Source organism: Canis aureus, chromosome 8, assembly GCF_053574225.1.
Source record: "Canis aureus isolate CA01 chromosome 8, VMU_Caureus_v.1.0, whole genome shotgun sequence".
Taxonomy (NCBI): domain Eukaryota; kingdom Metazoa; phylum Chordata; class Mammalia; order Carnivora; family Canidae; genus Canis; species Canis aureus.
Window position 1 is genome coordinate 55,191,932 of NC_135618.1, and position 11,979 is coordinate 55,203,910.

General features: G+C 41.6%; 1 long non-coding RNA gene across 1 annotated transcript; it reads left to right on the top strand.

Annotated features, from left to right (window-relative positions):
- Positions 1–57: 57 nt before the first annotated feature.
- Positions 58–9,539, top strand: LOC144318133 (uncharacterized). The gene is made up of 2 exons (XR_013383972.1): positions 58–387; positions 9,267–9,539. It is a non-coding gene; the product is annotated as an uncharacterized LOC144318133 (long non-coding RNA).
- The last annotated feature ends 2,440 nt before the right edge of the window (positions 9,540–11,979 follow it).

An 11,979-nucleotide genomic window follows, 5' to 3' on the forward strand; every position in this document is an offset into this window, starting at 1 on the left:
CATGTTGACTGTGGGAATGGACGTGCCCCTCCAGCCAGACGAGACGGCTCTCGGGCCCGGGGCGGTCCCGCTCTGTGAAGTCCGAGAGAGGCCATGTCTAGTGTGGGCATGCTCCTGGCGAGGTGGACAGCGCTGGGCTCGTGCCCGGGGATGGACCCCGGGGGTGGGTCTCTCCGTCTTCTGATCTGAAGGCGGAGGCCTGGAGAAAGTGCGGAAATCAGGTTGCCGCCCCTTACCAGCCCCGGGAAGCAGTGATGGACCGTGGCCCTGACCCAGTCCTGCCTGAGCAAGCCGGCCCTGCCCCGCTCCCGGCGGACCCGGACAGCCTGCGCGCATACCGGGACGCCATCACAGAACCTGGCACGTCCCAACAGGCTTGTCTTCCAGGTGGCACCTTGGGCTTGCAGTGAAACAGTATGATCCGAATCACCTTGCTCCTCAGACTTACCTTTAAATCCCCGCTAAGCTCTACCATCATTCATTCGTTCAACAGTTTCTCCTGCATGCCAACCACAGCTAGGAGCTGGGAATATGACAAAGTATGGAATTAACACGGTTTTGCCTGCCCTCTTGGCCTTTTTTCCACTGGCGAATGCTGATAATAGCTGCTATGTTTCAAGCATTGTGCTAAGCATGCAATGTTTCCCGTAATTTTCAGTTCAGTGTCTTTGAGATTGCTACGATGTATCCATTTCAAACCCAAGTTTGTTTCAAAGCCCCTAGACTTGACCTCTAAACGAAAGGTCACAGACCCACAAATGTCACAGGGACCAAGATAGGTCATATCAGTGAGTTAAAGGATCATGGTGTTTTAGTCATCATTTTGACCAGTTAATACTTCAGGTGACTTGACTCTCAGTGTTTCGGAGAATGTAAGGAATGATGGGGACCACGGCAAACTGCAAATCAACTTCTTTCTAAAGCCACTGATTATGCTATATGTTGGCAAATTGAACTCCAATAAAAATAAAATAAAATAAATAAAATAAAATAAAATAAAATAAAGCCACTGAGCTCCATCCAATTATTCCAAGCAAAAAAATGAGGGCTCAGATCATCTGACTTTTTATTTTATTGTTTTGTTTTGTTTTGTTTTGTTTCATCTGACTTTTTAAAGAGAAGTTGGGAATCCTGTTTTTAAATGTTGGTTCAACTAAAAAAAAAAAAAAAAAAGTACATCTTTGGGCTACCTTCAGCTCAAAATCATTTGGTTTATGACCTCTCTGTAGATTCTCCTTTGCTAACCTTTAACCTGAGTCTTGGTTAGAGAGAAATCAGAAGGGAGAGCCCTTCAACTTTTTAAAACATAAGTCCCACCTTATACCACATTTCACAGTAAATAGCTTTTGCCAGAGCTTTCCATCCCAAGTAAACAGGGTCTTTATGGTGATACCCCAACCCCAGGGTGCTCTGCACTAGCCTTCAAATCACCTACATTCCTACCTCCTACTCAAAATATCTATTCTTCACTTCATCTTGAGCTTGTCTGGACACCACGAAGAAAGCCGTCTGATCATTCATACTTCAGTGTGGATGCAATGGCCTTCAACCTTTGCAGACATATTTGAGGGGTTTTTTTCATATATGAAAATCATGGGTGACGGAAGGACAAAAGAAAGGAATAGCTTTTAGTGGAATTTCAAGCACTTTGACAACACTTTATCGTGATTCACAGCCATTGTGTTAAAAGTTTGCTTCCTTGCTTGTTTGCTTGTCTTTAGGTGATGGGAAGGGTCTTGGGGCTGTGGTCTCCCTAAATATCAAATGGACTTAAAAGTTAGCCTTTAGGGACACCTGAGTGGCTCAGCGGTTGAGCGCCTGCCTTCGGCCCAGGGTGTGATCCTGGAGTCCAGGGATCGAGTCCCACATCGGGCTCTTGGCATGGAGCCTGCTTCTCTCTGCCTGTGTCTCTGTCTCTGTCTCTCTCTCTCTCTGTCTCTCACGAATAAATAAATAAAAATCTTTTTTTAAAAAAGTTAGCTTTTAAATAGTTATCCCATGCTGCTTCATTTTTTTTTCTCCATTTTGGACCTACATGTTCGTTAGCACCTTTCTGCTTGCTCAAAATCTGCAAAAGACTATCAGTACTTAAGGCAGAGACTAGATCTGTTTTGTTGACTATAGACGCCCAGCATTGGACCAGGGGTCTAATAAATGTTTGGTTGAATGAATAACTGCACTAGAAAGAAATGGAGCATAGCAAAAGCTTTTCACTACCCATGTTTTATGCCCTGAATCCATCTCCAATTTCAGCCACCTCTATAAACTGTGTAAGCCATTGCATTGTGAGAGTCCCCCACTTCAAATGCCTGCTGTGTACCTCTTTGCTTTTCTGCCTCAGGGTTTTCTCCAAAGCCCTCACCAGAGGGGAGTTTGAATTAACAACTCCTTCTCCCCCAACGGGGGTAACCTTCAACCAGTAGGAAATACCAGCCACTGGGTAAACCCCCAGGCCTTGCATCCTTTGGAGAAACAACTCTTTCAGATGCACCTAATGGAGTTCTTCAGTGTTTCCCGAGGAATGGAGCCCCATTTGCCCTCTATAACCTGTTGAATAATGCACCCTTTTCTGAACTACTCTACTTCCCCGTCCTCCTCTTCCTACTCTACTTCCTCACTCCTGCTTTCAGGATCACTTCCCAAATATATTACCTTCATCCAAGTCTTTGTCTGAGTCTCTGGTCTACGGACCACACAAACTAAGACACAGAGCCACTTTAATTAGGGCTAGGTATTTAACCCAAGACAGATCTGGAATTGGTCAAGATCAGGTTTTCTCCTATCTGCTGGAAATAATCTTTCATCTTATCTACCAAGAGGACTTGTCCATGTGACTGTCCTGCTGACTGCTTTCCAGAACATAATTCTTTCCTTTTACAGTCATTCATGGCTGACAGACAGCAGGTGCTAACAAATCCTACTTTTTAAAATTTATTAAACTGAAAGTCAAAAACCAGTGGGAAGTTTTATCATGCTGCTTCTCTTTATACTAGAGTCTTAGCCTGAATATGACCCTAATGCCCAAGCCCTCCTCTCCAGTCCAAGCAAGCCACATGGAATCCAATTTCATCATGCTCTTCAAAGAAATTAGGGCTGAGCCCATCACCAGATGTGACTTCCTTGACTTGACACAGGGGCAAGCTCAGGCTCACCCTGATTGAACATTGCCCCACTGCAACTCCAGTCCTCAGCACTATGGAACATCTTGGTCTTAACCTCCACACCTTCAGGCAATTTGATCTAGACACGTGGGCCTTTGCTCAAGCTGTTTCCTCTATCCCAAATGCCTTTCCTTGAGCCTTTTCACTAGCTAACCTCTCCTTGTCCCTTCTGCGGGCTCTCTCAGCACCTCTTAGTCCTGACACTAATGTTACCACAGTAGAAGTCTGCTTACAACCTGTCACCTGCCCTGAAGTATAGGCTTCCATACAGCAGAGGCTCCTCTTATTTATTATTGGATACCTAGTAAGGTAGCCATTGTTACAGCATATTGATTATTTGGCAGCAATATATCTAAACAGCATGGGACCACCTTAGAGGAACGCATGACCCCCTTCCCAATCAAGCCCCTCCCACCACTCCAGGTTTATCGGTCCCCATAGGGCCCCAAAGCCAACCTACCCCAGCTTGGCCAGAAGAGGATTGGAAAAGAATTCCTAATTGGAGCACACAGATGGTTTTTTTTAAAGACCTATTGCAAACAACATTCTGTAGTAAATCTTCCACCATCCCTCTCTACCCCTTACCCATGCAAGGGAAACACAAATTAGAAGGAGTGGTGAAGTGAATAATCATCATGATCCAATCTTGGTCCATTCCTGCAACTATCTCCTTAAATTGACACCTCTGGTCAAAGGTATCCTCATTTCATATTTTGATACCTATTGTCATGCTGACCTCCAGAAAGGCTTTATCCTGCCAGCAATGAATGGGAAGTGTGCATTTTCCAATCCCAAGACAGTTTTGAGTTTTTCAGTTGGTAGGAATGAAGTTGAACATCATGTGCTGTTTCTTCAGCTATCTAGCATCTAAACAGACTTTGGAAAGGATCCTGAATTAGACAGGACAGCTCAAGCTCCCACTGTGAAAAATGAGCAGGAACTGGGGAACAGATATTCCCCTTCCAACCCCAGGATGCCAGAGCCCAGGAAGGTGACCGAAGCAAGGGCAATCAGATGCTCCCATCTGGGCCTTGGCTCTGGAAGTATTGATACAAGGTTAACTGGACACAACACAGCAAATTAGTGAATCTAGGGGCTCTATATTCAGCACAGGTGAAGTAGTGGTGGCAGTGCCAGCAATGGTGGCAGTGAGGGTCCAGCTGGCTGCTCTAGTGGCAAGTTCTTACCGGTATCTGCCTTCCTGGGTTTCTGCCCAAGCCTGTTTCTCTGGCTCTGTTTGTTGTGTGAGCTAGCCTGATAGGCTTCCTATAAATTCCTTACTGCTGAAACTAACTCGTGTCAGTTTCTGTTGTTTGCAATCAAGAAAATACCTTTTTTTTTTTTTTAAACAGTTTGTATTTTTACTGGTGTGATTTACTGTCCACATCATTTGCCCATTTTTTCTTTGATTCTTTACTTTTATAAATGTCTGCTAATAAAAGCACTTTGTATACGAATTACATTACTCATTGGTGTATACCATTTGATTATTTACATTTCACTGTACTTACAATGTTTTGATATTAAGTAGAAAATTTTAGTTATTTTATATGGTCAGGTTGATTAGTTTTTCATAAAGGTTTCTGATTTTTTTAAATGAACATGATCAAGAAAATAGCCCTTCCCCACTCCAGAATCATAAGAATACTTACTCTATTTCCATTTAGTGCTATTATGTTTCCTTTTTTTTTTCTTTTGCCTATTTTTAATGTTGCCTTCATCTGGAATTTGTTTTTGTGTGAGAAATGAAGTCGGGTTCTTGCCTTTTATCGACCTACATGGCTAGCCAGCTGTCTCAGCACCATTAAAAAAAAATTACCTAACTTCTTCCCACTGCTTTATAATGTCACTTTTTATCGCATATAGACTCCATATTCAGGGTGCCTGGGTGGCTCAGTCAGTTAAGTGTCTGCCTTCAACTGAGGTCATGATCCCAGGGTCTTGGGATCAAGCCCCACATTGGGCTCCCTGTTCAGTGGGGAGCCTGCTTCTCCCTTGCTGCTCTGCTTGTGCTCTCTCTGTCTGTCTCTGTCAAATAAATTAAATATTTTTAAAAATAAAAATAAGCTCCACATACATTTAGAGTTCTTAAAAATTCTGTTCTATCTCATTAATGTGTCTTTATATTCCCTGATAATATAAGTTTAGAATATATTGCAATGTTTGGTAGGCCAATATCTATTAGTATTTGATTAGTTGGCTCCTTTTTCTCTCAAATGAATTTAATCATTTGGGGGAATTAATTTATACAGATTAATTTAAGGAAAATTCACATCATCACAATATTTTCTTATCTGAGAGTAAAGTATGGCCTTTAAAGGTTACATGGGATCCCTGGGTGGCGCAGTGGTTTAGCGCCTGCCTTTGGCCCAGGGCGCGATCCTGGAGACCCGGGATCGAATCCCATGTCGGGCTCCTGGTGCATGGAGCCTGCTTCTCCCTCTGCCTGTGTCTCTGCCTCTCTCTCTCTCCCTTGTGACTATCATAAATAAATAAAAATTTAAAAAAAAATAAATAAAGATTACATAAGGACTTTTTAAATTATTTATTTATTTATTTATTTATTTATTTATTTATTTATGAGAGAGAGCACACATAGGGGGAGAGGCAGAGAAAGAAGGTGAAGCAGACTCCCCACTGAGCAGGTAGCTCCAATCTGGGACTCAGTCTCAGGATCCTGGGATCATGACCTGAGCCAAAGATAGATGGTTAACCAACTGAGCCACCTGGGCACCTCTACCCAAGGACTTTTAATGTCTCTCAAAACACAGCAATTTCCTTCCATAGGTCTCTGTAACATCAATGAGTTTATTCTTCTCTGCTGCTATTATGAATAGGATATTTTTATGCCATTGTATTTTCTGTTGTTTGCCCCTAGGACAAAATTATTTTTGTAACCAGCCACCTTGATATATTTTAGTTCTTTCTCATAATTTTCCGTTGATTGTCTTGGGTTTTTCAGGAACTCATATCAATGCATGAGGTAATAACTTGGCCTCTTCCTTTATAATATTTGTACCTTGTCATTATATTTTTCTTATCTAATTGCCCATCCAGAATTCTATTAAGTAATATTAATGAGAGTGGGAAAGCCTGCATCATTCCTGACATTAACAGCAATGCTTCCAGTGCTTCACCATTAAGCATGATGCTTGCTTTTGGTTTGAGATATATATTATTTATTGCATTAAAGTGGTGTCCATTTATTCCTCCTTCAGAAAGGGTTATTATCAGAAATGGATCTTGAATTTTATCAAATGCCCTCTGGGCATCGACGGTAATGAGCATATGCCTTTTTAATTTTTATTTATTTATTTATTTATTTATTTATTTATTTATTTATTTATTTTACCTTTGATCTGTATACCTATTATAGGTTTTGGGTAACAAATAACATAAACTATTTTTAGCTAACTTAAGCAGAAAAGGAGCTTATTGGAAGGGTGGGTATAGAGCAGCTCACAGAACTGTCAGAAAAGCCTCAGAATCAAACTTGGAAAATCAGAGAAGGTACACAGCCAAGCACGTGTTTCGGATAATGCTGCTTAAGATGGCACCATCGGTGAAGTTGCCACCAAGACTGGCACCATCATTTAACAGTGGCAGCCACACTGCTGAACTTTTGGTTCTGCCGTAGCCACTCTGAATAATCTTGAATAATTTCTGATTGTCTTTGAGCTTTTGCTGTCACACCTTCAAAATCTTAAGCCAAAGTGGAGGCACTCATTGTGGTTGAGCTAGATCCTAGTTCTGGTCATAAGCTGCTAGGTTGTAGGGACAGAACCATATCTTCCTACAGCTTCTCTCATGGGAGATAGAACTACCTCTCATCTATCTTGAGACTCTCTCTGAAAGGAGGACCACTGAATGCTAGGCAGCCGAAATGATAAATGTCCACTGTAACCCATTCATGTGGTACACCATATTGATAGCATCAAGCTTATTGCTTTGTCTGCTTGCAAACGTTTCATATAGAATTTTATAACTATTTTTATAAGAAAGCTAGCTTGCAGGCTGTGTGTGTGCTCGGTATTCTTGTCAGGTTCCAGTTTTACTAGCTTTTTGTTTTTAATTTTTTTTTAAGATTTTATTTATTTACTTGAGAGAGAGAGAAAGCACAAGCACGGAGAGCTGCAGGCAGAGAGAAAAGTAGAAGCAGATCCCCACTGAGCAGGGAGCCCAAATGGGGTTCCATTCCAGGACCCCAGAATTGTGACCTGAGCTGAAGGCAGACGCGTAACTGACTGAGCCACCCAGGAGCTCCACCAGCTTTTTAAAAAACAACTGTGAAGTGTCCCTATTTTCTTTAGATCTGGAACAGTTTAAATGATGTGTTTTCAAAGGTTATAAAATTCACCCAATTTACTCTTGTAGAGCTGGCAGTTTTTTGAAATACTTCATAATTTTCATCCATTAAAATTGATTGGTCTGTCTAAATTTTCTTTCTCCTCTTGAATTAATTTCTGCCATTTTATCTCATTAGAAAATCACCCATGTTTTCCAGTTTGCTAGACAAATCTTACAAAGAATTATCTTAAGGTTTTATTTTAATTTTTAACTCAAGGACACGGATGTAAGCTAAATCTACTCCTCAATTTGCACCTCTGTTGTCATCGGTGTGGTGATGGCTTCCCCTGTTCCCCTGTTCCTGATATTTTCCCTGCTTCCAATCATGACAAATTGTGAGGTGTAACACTCCAGAGCTCCCTGAAGGCTTAGGCTAAAGATACTCTTTCTGAGCCTTGCCCCTCATCCCATCCTTGCTTGACTTCTTCCTTTTCTATGACCTGCTCCTCTTACCTCTTAGGAGTTTCTTCTAAGAGCTCTTCCTTTTTAAAAAAAATTATTATTTTTTTTATTGGAGTTCAATTTGCCAACATATAGCATATCACCCAGTGCTAAAAGCTCTTCCTGATTGAATCACTTCACATGAATTCTCTTTTTTCTTTTTTAATTTTTATTTATTTATGATAGTCACACAGAGAGAGAGAGAGAGGCAGAGACATAGGCAGAGGGAGAAGTAGGCTCCATGCACCAGGAGCCCGACGTGGGACTCGATCCCGGGTCTCCAGGATCACACCCTGGGCCAAAGGCAGGCACCAAACTGCTGCGCCACCCAGGGATCCCCTTCACATGAATTCTCATCTGAGTCTGGCACTGGGGAACTGGCCTAGGACAAAGATGATTTAACTTATTCCCAGCCCAGGAAGACTGGTAAAGAAATGCTGTAAAACACTGTCCTCAGAGATACAAATGAGATCCTGTGAATTAGAGAAGTTGAAGTTAATAATTCAGTTGGGAGGAGGTAGGAAGGACTTCATTTAGAAAGTGTTAGTCAATCTGGGTTTTCAAGGATGACTAGGAGTTGGCCAGCTAGGAAATATAGTGTGGGGTGGGATGTTGCAAGAAGAGGTAAAATGGGCAAAAATTTCTAGTTACAAATAACATGCGGTTCCTATGCTTTAGGGATTCAAAATGTAGTGAGTGAACATGGGAAGCCAAACAGGTCTCAGAGAAATTATAATGCAAGGAATATATAAGGACTAGAATACACAGGATACTGTTGTTCTTGCCTCAGAGAATGAGCTGGGTTTGGAAGAGTGAAAATTAGTTTTCTAGACAGAGAAGGGAGTAAGGGAAACTGAAAAAGAATCGCATGTGTAATGATGCAGGGACATGAAAAGGTCTGGATGTCAAGGAGGCTCAAGTTCAAAGTAGCTCTACAGACTCAGAAATACAGGATAAGAAAAATATGTCCTTCCCATTCATTTCCTTTTAAAAGACAAAGTCTCAGCATGGGGCTAGACTGCTTTGTAAACTGCTCCAACACTTGCTAATCTTTCACTCTCTTCTTAAACACCAATGGAGCAGGCTCCCATTCAGAGCCTTCAGTAGACAACACTATTGGGATAGTTTGTAGCTTACATCCCACTGCTCTTTGAAAACCTTGCCACTCCCCAGTGAGAGGTAGAGTCTATGCCCCCTACTTTTGGAAACTCAGTAGGCTTTTAGGGCTGTGTTGACTAGCAGAAGTGACTATGTAACTTCTGAGGCCAGATCATAAAACAGACATATCTTTCATTTGTCTCCCTTGCTCTGTCTTAGGATGCTTACCCTGGGAACTCATGCTGTAAGGAAGCCCAGGCCACATCGAGAGGCTCATCTAGAACCAAGCCCAGAGTCCTGAGCCTCAGGCCCTGGCTGAGCTCCTGCTGACAACCAGCACCAACCTGCCAGCCATGTGAGTGAGCTACCCTAGAAGTGGGTCAATCCATCCAGTGATGCCCATACGTCAAATAGTGTATGATGCAGTCTTCCCTGCCAAGCCCTGTCCTGGTTGCAGACTCATGGGCAAAATAAATTATTGTGTTGTTTTAACCCATTGTGTTGTGGGGTAGTTTGTTACTTACAACTGGATAACCAAGCAAGTATCTAGATAGATTTTAATTACATTGTTTTGTTTTTCTTTTCTTTTTTTTTAATATTTTTTTAAATTTTTATTTATTTATGATAGTCACAGATAGAGAGAGAGAGGCAGAGACACAGGCAGAGGGAGAAGCAGGCTCCATGCACCGGGAGCCCGATGTGGGATTCGATCCCGGGTCTCCAGGATCGCGCCCTGGGCCAAAGGCAGGTGCCAAACCACTGCGCCACCCAGGGATCCCCTGTTTTGTTTTTCTATATTCATTTTTACAGTTGCCCTCTATTTATAGTAACACTGATAATCCTCTTACTACAGTGATATGATAAAATACATTTATTCATTGACTGTGGACTTGGTGACTCACTTCCAAAGAACAAAGTGTGGGAAGGGAAAAATAATAACTTTGCAATGGAGAGACCTAGCAGCCACTAACTTAACCAAGTGATCAAGTTAACATCACCCACAGACAAGTCAGGTTGATATAAAGTAACCCCTTGTCATAACCAGAGTTCTCCAGAGAAACAGAACTAATAGGGCATGTGTGTGTATATACATACAGAGAGAGAAAGAGAGAGAGAGAGAGAGAGCAAGAGATGGCATGGGGCAGAGATGAATGGGGGAAAGACAGAAAGAGGGATATATTATAAGGAATTGGCTCACATAATTATGGGGGTTGACAAGTCCCAAGATTTGCAGTCATCAAGCTGGAAATCTAAGAGCACCAATGATCTACTTCTAGTCCAAAGGCCAGCAGGAAAAGCCAATGCTTCAGTTCAAGTCTAAAAGCAGGAAAGAAGAAAAAATAATGACCTAGTTCATTCAGTCAGGCAGAAAGAATTCCCTCTTAACTGGTGGAGGGTTGACCTTTTTGTTTTATTCAGGCCTTCAACTGATTGGATGAGGCCCACCCAAATTGGGGAGAGCAATTTGTTTCACTCAGGCTAACAATTTAAATGTTACTTTCATCAAAAAATACCCAGAATGATGTTTGATCAAATATTTGGTTGCCCCATGATCCTGTCAAGTTGACATATAAAATTAAACATCAAACCCCAGTATACAATGTGATGAAGAAGACATTTCACCTCTATGGTATTCTTCACCAAAACCCATAACTCTGGTAGAATCAAAAGGAAACACTTAATATAAAACCAAATTTAGGGGCATTCTACAAAATTACTGACCAGTACTCTTCAAAAAGCCAGAGTCAGGAAAATCAAAGACTCAGAAACTGTCAAAGACCAAAGGAGACTAACAAGATATGATGCCTAAATGTAATGAGGTATTTGGGATTGGATCCTGGAACATGAAAAAGATTTTCATGGAAAGGCTGATGAAATCCAAGTAAAAGCTGGACTTGAGCTACACCAATGCTAATTTCCTAGTTTTAATTGTACCATGGTTGCATGAGCTGTCAACCTTGGGGGCCACCGAGTAATTTTATATAGGAACTTTATCCTCTCTTTGCAACCCTCTGTACATCTAAAATTATTCCAACATTTAAAAAAGTGTATTAAAACATATTTTAGTTTAAAAATGAGGGTAGATTTAAAAAATAATATTGAATAATCAATATTTTTTGTAAGGAAGACTCGAGAATGGTAGAAGAAATAAGAATCCCTTTGTGGGAGAGTTTGCATCTGGGCGTCTTGAAAGACAACTGATGCACTTGCTTGGTACAAGGGGCTCCTACAGGGGCTCTCAGCTTCCAGAACAGGCACTTCCAAATGGAGGGGGAGTCTGACCCTTACTCACATTAACAGAGGCCAAAGACCAGAAATCCTTCCAGGAATTGTAAAACCATCATAGACAGTAGTCAGGAATAGGGAATGGAGACTCTGGACGAGTTGTAGACACCTGAGTGACACCAGAATGCCATGGAAAAGAAAAAAAAAAAATAAAACCTCTAACTTGTTTGCCCAAATCAGAGAATTGTGTGGTTCATTCCAATGTAAACACTCAACAAATATTGGAATGGGGCACCTGGGTGGCTCAGTCAGGTAAGCATCCAACTCTTGATTTCAGCTCAGGTTATGATCTCAGGGTTGTGGGATCGATCCCCGAGTGGGCTCTGCACTCAGCACAGGGTCTGCTTGGGATTTTTTTCTCTCTTCCTCTGCCCCTCCCCCCACTCACATACATGGGCTCTCTCTCAAATAAATAAATGCAATATTTTTAAAAATATTGGAGTGCTCTCTATGTGGTAAACACCTGTTCAAGATCTGGGGATGCAGCAGTGAAAATACAAAATGCTTTCTACTCCAGATGGAAAATAAGCAAATAAACAAATATATTATGTAATCTCAGCTGTTGATAATCATTTTGAAGGGAACTAAAACTCAGGAAGGAAATGGGGAGTAAGGGGAGAGACTCTTTAACATAAAACCTTGAAAG